Source organism: Cololabis saira, chromosome 7 (assembly GCF_033807715.1).
Source record: "Cololabis saira isolate AMF1-May2022 chromosome 7, fColSai1.1, whole genome shotgun sequence".
Taxonomy (NCBI): domain Eukaryota; kingdom Metazoa; phylum Chordata; class Actinopteri; order Beloniformes; family Belonidae; genus Cololabis; species Cololabis saira.
Genome location: NC_084593.1, coordinates 22,060,197 through 22,073,023, shown reverse-complemented (window position 1 = coordinate 22,073,023; position 12,827 = coordinate 22,060,197).

The following is a 12,827-nucleotide window of genomic DNA, read 5'->3' as shown; positions in this document are numbered from 1 at the left end:
GAAGGCATGCCACCCTTTTCCGGTCGAGAACCATGGCCTCGGTCTTGGAGGTGCTGATTCTCATCCCTGCCGCGTCGCACTCGGCCGCAAACCGCCCCAGCACATGCTGGAGGTCCCGGTCTGATGAAGCCAACAGGACAACATCATCTGCAAAAAGCAGAGATGAAATCCTGAGGTTCCCAAACCGGATCCCCTCCGGCCCCTGGCTGCGCCTAGAAATCCTGTCCATAAAAATTATGAACAGGACCGGTGACAAAGGGCAGCCCTGCCGGAGTCCAACATGCACCGGGAACAAGTCTGACTTACTGCCGGCAATGCGAACCAGACTCCTGCTTCGATCATACAGAGACCGGACAGCCCTTAGTAGAGGGCCCCTGACTCCATACTCACTCAGCACCCCCCACAGAATGGCACGAGGGACACGGTCAAATGCCTTCTCCAGATCCACAAAACACATGTAGACTGGTTGGGCAAATTCCCATGAACCCTCGAGCACCCTGCGGAGGGTATAGAGCTGGTCCAGTGTTCCACGACCGGGACGAAAACCGCATTGTTCCTCCTGAATCCGAGGTTCGACTATCGGCCGTAATCTCCTCTCCAGTACCCTGGCGTAGACTTTCCCCGGGAGGCTGAGAAGTGTGATCCCCCTGTAGTTGGAACACACTCTCCGGTCCCCCTTTTTAAACAGAGGGACCACCACCCCGGTTTGCCACCCCAGCGGTACTGTCCCCTTCCTCCATGCAATGTCGCACAGGCGTGTCAGCCAAGACAGCCCTACGACATCCAGAGACTTGAGGTACTCAGGGCGAATCTCATCCACCCCCGGTGCCCGGCCACCGAGGAGCTTACGAACCACCTCGGTGACCTCGGCTTGGGTGATGGATGAGCACGCCTCCGAGCCCCAACCCTCTGCTTCCTCAGTGGAAGGCATGTCAGTCGGGTTAAGGAGATCCTCAAAGTATTCCTTCCACCGTCCGACAATGTCCCCAGTCGAGGTCAACAGCTCCCCACCAGCACCATAAATGGTGCCGGCAGAGTACTGGTTCCCCCTTCTGAGGCGCCGAACGGTCCTCCAGAATTTCCTCGAGGCCGACCGAAAGTCCTCCTCAATGGCCTCCCCGAACTCCTCCCAGACCCGAGTTTTTGCCTCCAAGACTGCCCGAGCCGCGGCCCGCTTGGCCTGCCGGTACCTATCTACTGCGTCAGGAGTCCCACCGGCCAACATAGCCCGGTAGGACTCCTTCTTCAGTCTGACGGCATCCTGTACTTCCGGTGTCCACCACCGGGTTCTAGGATTGCCGCCACGACAGGCACCGGAGACCTTGCGTCCGCAGCTTCGAGCCGCCGCGTTGACAATGGAGGCAGAGAACATGGTCCACTCGGACTCGATGTCCCCCGCCTCCCCCGGGATCCGAGAGAAGCTCTCCCGGAGGTGGGAGTTGAAGATGTCCCTGACAGAGGGCTCAGCCAGACGTTCCCAACAGACCCTCACAATCCGTTTGGGTCTGCCCGGTCTGTCCAACCTCCTCCTCCGCCAGCGCATCCAACTCACCACCAGGTGGTGATCAGTTGACAGCTCAGCCCCTCTCTTCACCCGAGTGTCCAAGACATGCGGCCGAAGGTCAGATGAAACGACAACAAAGTCGATCATTGACCTCTGGCCAAGGGTGTCCTGGTGCCACGTGCACTGATGGACACCCTTATGCCTGAACATGGTGTTCGTGATGGACAAACTGTGACTCGCACAGAAGTCCAACAACAAAACACCACTCGGGTTCAGATCGGGGAGGCCGTTCCTCCCAATCACGCCTCTCCAGGTATCACTGTCATTGCCCACGTGAGCGTTGAAGTCCCCCAGTAGAACAATGGAGTCCCCAGTTGGAGCACTATCAAGTACTCCTCCCAGGGACTCCAAGAAGAAGAAGAACTCCAAGAAACCTGTATATTATGACATCAATAAATAAGAGCATAATATGTGTCTGTATTGGTTCAATACGGAACGCAACTTTTAATTCCCAATTACGTAACAATTCCGTATTTTAAGGGACGGGTGGCAACCCTACTGTTACCTCACAGCAAGAAGGTTCCTAGTTTGAGTCCCGGGCCTGGTGGGAGTCTTTCTGTGTGGAGTTTGCTTTTTCTCCCTGTGCTTGTGTGGGTTCCCTCCGGATAGTCTGGCTTCCTCCCACAAAAACATGCCTGCTAGGTTAATTGATTGTAAATCAACTTTTTCTAACTCTACGGAACCCTCTACTCTGTTCAGAAAACTCCAACTTCTTTCAGTATATGACATAAATATTCATCAGATATGTGTGTTTTTATACAAACATGTTTTTGCCTTTTTCTTTACCACTATCGTTAAGTAATTTTTTCACATATAATTCTCAAATACATTCATACAATACTAGACAGATTAATAATCTCCATCTTCCTTTTTATAAAACTAAACACGGTCAGTTTTCCCTCAGATACTGCGGTGTACAGATATGGAACTCCAAATCTCACATTATCAAAAGCTCTGCTTCTCTAGAGATCTTTAAAATAAATTTATCATCTCATTTAATTCACATTTAAAAAATGTCCCAAGTTTTTTTCATTGATTTCTTTTTTTGTTTGTTTGTTTGTTTTTGTTTATTTTTTGTGTGTTGATGATCTGTAACTATGTAGTCTAACCTTCTTTGTTTTTTGATTATAGTCTTCGTCTTGTTGTGTTTTTGTTTGGGATTTTTTGTAATTACTGTTTTACTTCCTAAATTGAGGGGAGGTCCGCTGCATAAGCCTGTTGGCTTTTTGACCTCTCCTGTCACATTTGTTTTACTATTTTGATTGCAAGTGTTACTTTTATTGTGTGCAAACTAATAAAATAAAAATAAAATAAAATAAATTGCCCGTAAGTGAGTATGCCTGGTTGTTTGTATATATATGTCCCTTTGATAGACTGACGACCTGTGCAGGGTGAACCCTGCCTCTCGCCTGTGATGAGCTGGGAGAGACTTAAGCAGACCCCCGTGACCCTGTAAAGCAGGGGTCACCAATCCTGGTCCTCGAGGGCCAGTGTGTCCTGCATGTTTTAGAGTTTTCTCTGCTTTAAAGGAGCCGTCTGTAAGAAATGGCCAAAACTGGTACTGCAGTCACTTTCAAAATATTGTTGAGCGGCGTGTACCCTCCCCCTCCTCCCCCCGACCAGAGGTTGCCAGGTAGGCTGCAGAAAGCAGCAGGAACGTAGGCTGCCATGGCTGCGATAATTAGAGCCGAGCTGGCAAACCCGGATGCCGAAACAATACTGACTTCTTGATTGGGAGATAGGTGGAGGGTGGAGCTTCAGGCCAAAACAAAAAATGACAACATAAACATCAGTTGAGGGCTGCAACTCCTCTTTTTAAACTGGAATATCCTGGCTTGAGTGCTGTTGTCAGTGACAAGTATTTGAAATGAACATGATTTTTAAATGTCTGTTGACATATCGGGGTAATTTTATGATTCGTTTTATTATTGCTCTTACATACAGCTCCTTTAACACACCTGATTCTAATTAATCATCGTCATCAGCTTGTCATTGAGGTCTGCACAATTCACAGTCACTTTTATCAAGGGGGAATGAAGCAGCGAAACATGTAAAACATGCAGGACACCGGCCCTCGAGGACCAGGATTGGTGACCCCTGCTGTAAAGGATAAAGCAGGTATAGAAAATGGATGGATGGGTCTGGTTTTAACAACCACCACAAAGCAAAGAAAAGAAAAACTAAAACCCGTAACATCAAAACTGTTTTCATTTTTCCATGTTGACCTCCGGCCAGTACACCATTCCTTGTAGTGTCTCTCCTCCACTTTTCTTCCCTTTTGAAAGACCTCTAACTGGGTCAGAGCAAGCAATCATGGCTTTCTTTCATGTCTCAGACCTGCACACCTTTCTGCTTCAAACAGCTTCCGGCTCTGCCTCAGTCTCTCGTACAGTGTCTGATTCCTTGTTGCTCACAGGAATCAGACACTGTAAGCATCATCATCAGATAATTCACATCAAGTTTTGGTGTGTTTGCAAAATTGAGTTTACGTATATGGCTAACAAAAGCCCCACATCAGTCAGGGCAACTGCTTTGTCTTTGTCGCCACACCTCTGGAGACTCCAGAATAATCTGTCAAAGCATACACTAGGGAGGCAATATTCTGCCTTCATGGGATCAGGCTGAATGCAGTGGCGCGTGGAGGTGGAATAAGAAGAGGATCGTTGTGTGAAAGTGTGTACAACCTATCATGAAGGGATTGCAATGGCTGCATGGAGATGTTAGAGGTAAAGATGGGGAATTCTGGTAATAATGGCAACAAAACATGAGAAGCAGATATTCACAAAACCTTACTTCTATCCACACAGAAATCATTGATTGTGGATGGGGAATAAATTCCTCTCTCTTGGAGACCCAGAATATCTTCTGAAGAAATAGCTGAGGGTTTTACTAGTCTCATCTGAGTTTGGGGTTACACAACTATAACTAATCTAAGTTGGTCTAAATGCATTTGGGCCTCTCAAATGATATTGGCAATGTCTCCCAATGGGAAAAGCTGTAGTCACAAATCTAACAGACAGCCTTGTTGCCTGCTGTATTCTGCACAGTGCATGTGAAACCCTGCCTTAGTGGTGCACAGATGTTGGTGCTTAATCTATGTTCGAGAGCAGTAAGTGGAGCTCAATGGGTATTTTGAGTGCACTTCTTGTACCTCAATGCATATGATTGCACATAACACACACATTGATTGCTCTACTTTGCCATTAAATAATCTCACTTGCTCTATTAAGAACTGGAGTTCCAGACAAGTGTTAAAGCTGGGACCTAAATTGTTGTTATTTCTTGATATATTTATGTGTAAAAGATATCATTTCTAGACGGGGAGTCCTCATGTCTGGCATCAGATGCAACTGTTTTATTGACAGGGCTTTGCTTATCTGAAGGCACTCTTTATCAAGAGCCATGAAAGCATCACACTTCCTATACTACACTGTTGCAAATGCATTCTTGGTAGCCAGACATATATTTATGTTTATAGATTCTATTTTTATTCTTTTATAGTAAAACAACGCACCCAGAGCCGGATTAAATAAATGGACTACACTAGGCAGACTGTGATTTTTGGGCCCCCCTCCATCGATGTTATTTATGAAATCTTAAACTTACCAAAGTTACTAATAAAACTTATTTTACATAGCATAGTCATAGTCAAGTTGGTTCTTTGTATTCCAAAATAAGTCATGTGTTGTATATTAAACAGTCTATCAGACTATTTTTAGATTTGTATTATTTATACGTTATTACAACGCTCTATTAAATGCTATTAAATTATCCTTATCTTATTGATTGTGAGCATTTTGCAGAAAATCTTAATTAAATGTGTTGATTAAATTGAATAGTAAAATAAGAAGTCAAATCTACAAAGACCAATAAAATTTGCACTAAGACAAAGTGTGCTGTAGTATGTATGTCTGTATGTGTATATGTATGTATGTGTATGCGTATATAGAGCCGTTTGGGAGATTTGCGAGGCCCTGAGTGAAATGGCCAGGGGGGCCCTCGCGCGCTCGCTACGCTCACGCGCGCAAAATTTTTGGGTTTTTCGGGTTGGATCGGGTGTCTATATGCGCAAATTTAACTCTCCAATTAGCAAAATACTGGATCCCTTCCCCTGCCTCATCATCATCTGGGCTTGCCTCGACGCGGGGCCCCATGGCTGCTTGAGACCCGGGCGGATCAGTGATTTTTGTAACAAATTCATCAAACGTGCCTTTCAGAGAGGCATTAAACTCTTGTTTTTTTTCTTTTTTTCATCCCCTGATGGAAATTTCCTTAATCTGTCTCGTTCTCTCGACATTGTGTGACAGTTTGTTCCAACTCCACCCGTCTGAATCAGACTAGCTTGTGTCCGCGCTTGGTCTGATCAGTTGTATTGAACAACAGACACGCGTCATCATTGCACATATATTTATTGATATGCACAGACTAGTACATATTTAGGTCTGTAATGGAACGTGACTGTTGATATTCATAACAGAAAAAAGGAAAAAAAAAACGAAAAAAAATAGCGCCAGGCCCCTTGGAGCGCCAGGCCCCGTGCGGTCGCACGGTTCGCACATCCCTTGCGGCGGCCCTGTGCGTATGTATGCGTATATATATATATATATGTATGTATACTAAATATAGTAATAATGCACATATATATGCCTTAGGTTTTTACCAGCATGTTATCAACCATTAATATGTGTGCAGACCAAAAAAATAAAAAATAAATAAATAAATATATATATATTTTTTTTTTGTCCCTCTGTCTGGCCCCCCCCCTGTCAATCGGGCCCTAGGCACATGCCTAGTTTGCCTTTGCGTTAATCCGGCTCTGAACGCACCTTCAGATTGTCGCTTCAGTTTCGTTGTATAGTTAACTGCGTAATGACAATAAGAGGATTTGAACTTAGATGTAAATCTTCATCGTTTGTACTCAGATAGTCTTTCAAATGCTGTTGTGTAGTTTTATGTAAACCTCTGGTCCTGTTGTGATGGTGGCTGTTGCATGATATTTAACATGCTGTGGCAGAATCTTACCGCAGTCTTTTTCTGGGGAAAAAAACAACAAAAAAACCAACAAATCTCTGCCGAGCCCTGTCCTTCCTCTCCACCACCTGTCTTTGTATGCTCTTTTGGTGCCCTCTGTACTGCTGAACATGGAAAGTCTCAAGCTCTGTATGTGCCTTTTGTATGTTGTTGGACATCGACAAATAACTCTGATGGATCCTTAGCCCGGTGATGGGACAGTAGACAAAATTGACTCACATTGAACAGTTTGAATAAAACAATGGCTCAGTTTACCAGCTAATTCTCTCATCCTATTTTTTTTTAACTCACTGCCATATAAAGGTCAATTGCTCAATTTCACAAGCTTGTGTGATAGCTTTTAGTCAACTACTGCTACTCCACTTGTTATTGGAAAAGACTTTGTGATTTTTATCTTTGATAAGTGCTAAAGATATAAAGTTGATTGATTGCTAATTTGAGGATTCTAGATTGTCCTATTAATTAAAAAAAAAAAAAAATCAGCGTGCACTGGATCTTAATTTGAAAACCTTCATGCTTTTTCATATTTTCACAAGATTTCAAAAATCTTAACCAAATCTTTATCATTTTTGTTCCATTATCATCCAACCAGGGCTGGACAGAGATGATCTGGGTCATATTTTCCGTATGTGTGCTCTAGCAATGTCTTCATTATTCCGTCACTTGTGTTTTGCACTCACTAGTCCAGATCTAAACTGCTCGCAAGAGCCACAGGATTTAGACTTATCAAAATATGTTTAACTCTCTTTCCCACTTTCGCAGTGATGACTGTTACTATTAAGGATTTTTCGTTGGCTGTGTTATGGCTGACCACTGTGACTCCTCAATCAAAGAGATTACACCATGGATATTCAAGTCTAAAAATGTACTGTCCAAACAATCCATGGTTTGTGAATCAGAATCAGAATCAGAATCAGGTTTATTGGCCGAGTCAGGTCAAACAAGATAGGGAATCTGACTCGGTTATTTTCGCTCACTGTACAATAAGAGGTAAGAATGAACACACAAATAAATCAAACTAGTAACAAATGAATCCAGTCAAAACATTGAATAAATTATATGAATCCCCCAAATCAGGTAGACGTTAATTAAAGCAGGCTTGCTTCAGCACAGCCACATGGAGGCTTGAGGTAGTGATGGCTGAAGAGCAGTGCCACTCTGCTCTTTCACAGCCTTTTAAATGAAGCCGGCACACCTGAATTGAGTTACTGATTCATACCTGTAGGTCAGGCTGTACTTCCTTCACCTGTCCACTAGATGCCGCCATTTGCCCCGGTGACAGGTATTTTGATACAGCCGCCCCCACAGTAGCACGCTTGCTGTGCAGATGGGCAAATCATCACATCTGTTAAGGTGGCAATGCAGGCAGAGGGACAAGACGGGCGACAGGACTGGTCAATCCCCTTTCTTGAATATGAACATCAGCAGAATGAAACAGGGCCATCTGGGCTAGGATGGACCTTTTAAGACTTTGCCAATCGGCCACAGGGCTCGAGGTAATTGTGGACCCATTACAAGCACTATGGTGTCCTCTTTTAAGTTATCTTCAGACTTGGTCCATTTGTGCCTTGATTGCTCGGTTGGTAGATATGCGCAAATAAACTGGGACCAAAATTGACAGTGCCAATATTTGACTCTGACGCCAAGATCGCTGCCCCACTGCCTCTGGAACATAGGTGACCTGTGACAGGGAGGAATCACGCCGCTCCATGAGCAGCATATTCAGCTAAACTGGGTCAATATTAGCCACATCAGAAATGTTTTGAATTAAGGATGCCTTCTACCTCAATGAGGACAGTGTAGAGCACATCCTCAGATATGGGTTGGTGGCCAACAGAGACTTGAAGGGCAGATTTAACAGAACGGATATCCCTTTCCCATATACCAACAAAATGGGGAGAGCTTGGAGGGTTGAATCTGATAAGGCCCAAGCTTCTTCTGCAGGTCGGGTTCCATGGTCTGGAATGTCTATTATTATTATTATTATTATTATTATTATTATTATTATTATTATTATTATTATTATTATTATTATTATTATTATTATTATTATTATTATTATTATTATTATTATTATTATTATTATTATTATTATTATTATTATTAATAGTGTTATTGTTATTATTATTGTTATAATTATATGTTGAGGTTACATTACACACTATGTTATAATTTACATAATCACTATGCTGGACTATCTGCTTTGTTTCAGGCGCTGCTGGCTCATCAGCTTTAACATCTTTAAGCTGAATTAGCAGCTTCTGCCTTCCGTCTGCAGGTTATGAGCCGGGGACGAGGGAAGGAATGGTTAACAACGCATCAGTTCACTCATTCTATTCTAAATGTAAATTAATGCATTTCATCTAATTCATTTTATTCAATTCTAAATGTCAATTTTATTCTAAATGTAAAGTGATAAATTGAAATAAATTAACTGACACCTCTTCGCTTGCACAAGGTGGCAATTTCCCCTCCTAGATAATATATAATGACATGAAGCCACGTTCACACGGCTGTATGGATGCAAGCAGGAATTGTTCACATTTTTGAATAATTACAGACATCCCTCAAACCTGCTCGCTGCTTAAAAGAACATTTCTATGTACGGTATATTTGTATCTTTTGACTAGAAATACTGGCCCACGGTTTGTGGATTAAAAAAATTGTTGACTGTTCCCCAGCTGAAGTTCAAACTTTTGTTTCATGCAAGGGGAAATTTGATTATTGCGGGAAAGTTTTCTAATCTCACCTCAAAATAACTTGGATCTCCCATCCCTGTCATATCTTGTGCCAACTGCACAATGCTTTATTGCTCTATTGACCATCATAAAAGATGGTCCACGTATCCAGTACTTAGAAGTGGAAGTGGTAGTGGCATTGTCAAGTGAGGAAGAGTTACAAAGGTACATTTTTGACATCATAAAAATGTCTTAACATCCAATGTCATAGAGTTAAAGCTAAAAATAGCTAAATGTTGCAAAATAATTTTCTAAAAATAGCAACATTAACTTCTCTTTTTCTCTTGTAAATGTTGCTAAAAATAGCAACATTTCATTTGTGTTGGTTGTTGTAAAAGCAGCTATGTCTATGTGTAAATGCATACTTCTGTATTATTTATGGATCAGGGATTATCTTTGATTTAGAGACAGCAAGCAATTTAAAATCTGCCTACTATTCCTCGAAGATGTATACAAGTGCAAATATACTGTAAAACAACCTTATTTTAATGTCACAGATTATCGTATTTGCAAGGGCCTAAATGAGGGTTAAAACTAGCAAAATGAATGTATAGATTGTGACACTCATCTCCATGTGTGAAAGAAATGACTGTGATGCTTATTAAAACTTACCCTTATCAGGTTTCAGCCATCACACAGGAAAAGATACCTCGAGATGTAAATGTGGGATTTAAGACACTTGATGGCTTTCTTACTTCACATAGGTGTTTAAAAGAGAGTCAAACTGTACACTTCAGCTAAATTTACAACAGTACACTTGTCCCACACTGACAACCTCAATATGAAGAAAGCAATCTGATGCTGCCCCCTGTTGGTTTTGCTCTAGCCATATTTACTAGACTATTAAAACTTTCACATAAATAAAAGTCGTATTTTTACTCTTACTTGAGAGCTTCACTGAACTTCTTCAAATGGAGATTATACACTTTAATTCAACAGTATGCTTAAGACAATTGTCAAACATGAAACCAAAAATTTGGTTTAACACACGATCTGGACAAGAGAAACAATGCAAAGCTACTGTATTCACATGAATTAGTGTCTATTAACCGAGAGTGTTGTAGTGTACAGCAGCAGGTCAGTGGTAAACCCTGTATAGATTGATTTATTACAGACAATTGAACGCGTTTGCAAATGTAAGTTCCATGTGATCAATGAAAACAAACATTTATATGGCATACATATTGGATGAATCCATATTCAGCTGTAATTTGAAAAAAAAATAGACAATTTTTGAGGTTAGTACCAGACTGCATATTTTGGAGTCGGATCTGAGCAGTAAAAAATGTTGTAAAAAGGCCGCTGTGTAAAATGAGCGTTAGATTTATGTAATTTATCCGGAGTAAAACAGTGAATGTGGGATTTTTCATTGCAGCTGAATTTTTGATTGATGATGCATCATTAGATTTACTCAACAGCAGGCACAAAACCCCACTCAAGTCCAAATCAACTGTCAAGCCTTTAAAGTTGTTTGACAAAGGAGAAGAATAAGAGTTCCTCGAAATGCAAACTGTTTTACGGATTTGCATACATTTGCTCTGTGAGCTTGTATTCAAAGCAGGAACACAGTCGTTGAAAGATCCCACCGAGGAAGCCCTGGAGTCTCTTTGCTGGTCTGGACCTCTTCTTGTTCTGATCACAGGTTTACAAGGAGGACTCCGGTGAATCCACAACCACAGCAGAGGTCTTTTCAGGTCAGCCTTTTCATTAGCTACCTCTTTGTTCTGGATGTCAGAACCGTCTGGACTTCATGCAGGTAGCATACAGGGAGCTGTTGGATGTGGAATGAGAACAGCTGCAACAAGGGAGCTGATATAAGGTGCAGTTTTGACCCATTTTGCAAAGAAAAACTTAATTTAACAATTCACTAGAAACTATGTTCTCTCAGGTTCCTCGTCCTACCAGCATGAAAAGATGCTTGGCTTAATCAATATCAAAAACATCAAGCCCCCAGAGGCTCCGAATAGAAGCAAAACATACACTTAATTTATTCTTTGACACCTTGGTTTGCTAGAAACAGTCTGGGTTGACATGAGCACCGTAAAAGGTGCAGGATTGAATTGTTCCCTCAGTGTACTTCTGCTGTGCTCCATTAGAAAGTTGGTCTTATCTCCTGCAGTCACCTGAGATAGAGTCATGCTTTCTTTTTCTATGTTGTTTTCTCCCGAAGCCCGAGGCACTCTATCAACAGCACAATCTAAAACTTTACTAGATAGGTCACTTTATGCAAAACAAGTGGGGGTTGATGAGAATTTCTCTGACATTTCATTTTACTATCAGCTTAGAGATCGTATGTCTTACTTGTCATTTGGAAATGTTGATATTCGAGCAAAGCTCCAGAGCCTGTTCATATATGAGACATATCAAACAACAATGTGGCCTTTAGGTGTACAATCAGAGCATAGAAATACCTACAACAACCTCTTCATCTCAAGCAAAAGCAAGGCATTTCAGATGCCACAATGGTTCTCTTGACAACTCTGTTTTAGTCAGTAAGATCCACAATAAAGTGTGCGTAAGTTTAAGTTCAGCAATAGACCGTAGACATTTATAAAATACAATTGATGCTCCTGTAGAGAAGTGTGCTCAGAGTGGAGAGCTTTGTCATTGTTGAGTCTCAGAAGTCGATATTTTCAAACTAAACCTCCCGTGACACACATCACAGAGGATCCCTGAAGGAAGCAGTTGATCAAAACAAACTGTTGTTAATTCAATCTTTGCCTTTATTAGTACGTCACATGACATATAATATAATCAACATTTTTCTCCCTCACAACACGACAAAAACTGTCTTTCCATGATCATCCGACTGGCTGATAAGCTGCAGGTTTATCAAGCTTACACACCTGTAAGAAATAATAAGAGGTCATAAACTACTACTTTATGAACCACTTTCAGTTTATATTGTGACACACAGTCTTATTACATCATTTTGAGAAGCTTATGCAATTTCACTGCATTTATTTATGTCCACAGTGTTTGTTTTATTTATTTATTTGTTTTGAAAATTTTCCATTTATGACAAAGGAGATGACCCACTTCATCAGCACATCTCAAAGAGCATAGATGGGCTTTATTTCTAGATGTGTGAAAACGTCGTCTCGTGCTTTCTGGACCACTCTCTTTCCCAGTTTGAGACCAAGAAATCTTGGCATTGTCATGTCTGACCATGTCTGTACCATCAGCCAACAGTGTCTTCAGAGAGTCAGCTGTCTTCATTTCCTGGATAGATGATATTGCTGAACCTCCGCCTAACCAAGTAAAGCTACTGTAGATAGTAACAATGCCACTGCAGGCTTGTATTGTGGATACTCGGAATCATGAAAGCTTGACTTATCAGACCACATGACCTCTTTCCATTGATCCTGACTGCATTGATTATTAACGTTATGCTCCCAAGCTAATGCAAGCCTTTTAATTCAAATTAACTTCAATGAAAAGTGGTTTTCTTGAGGCCATTGAGCAATTTAGTTCATATAACTTGAGTTCTCTTC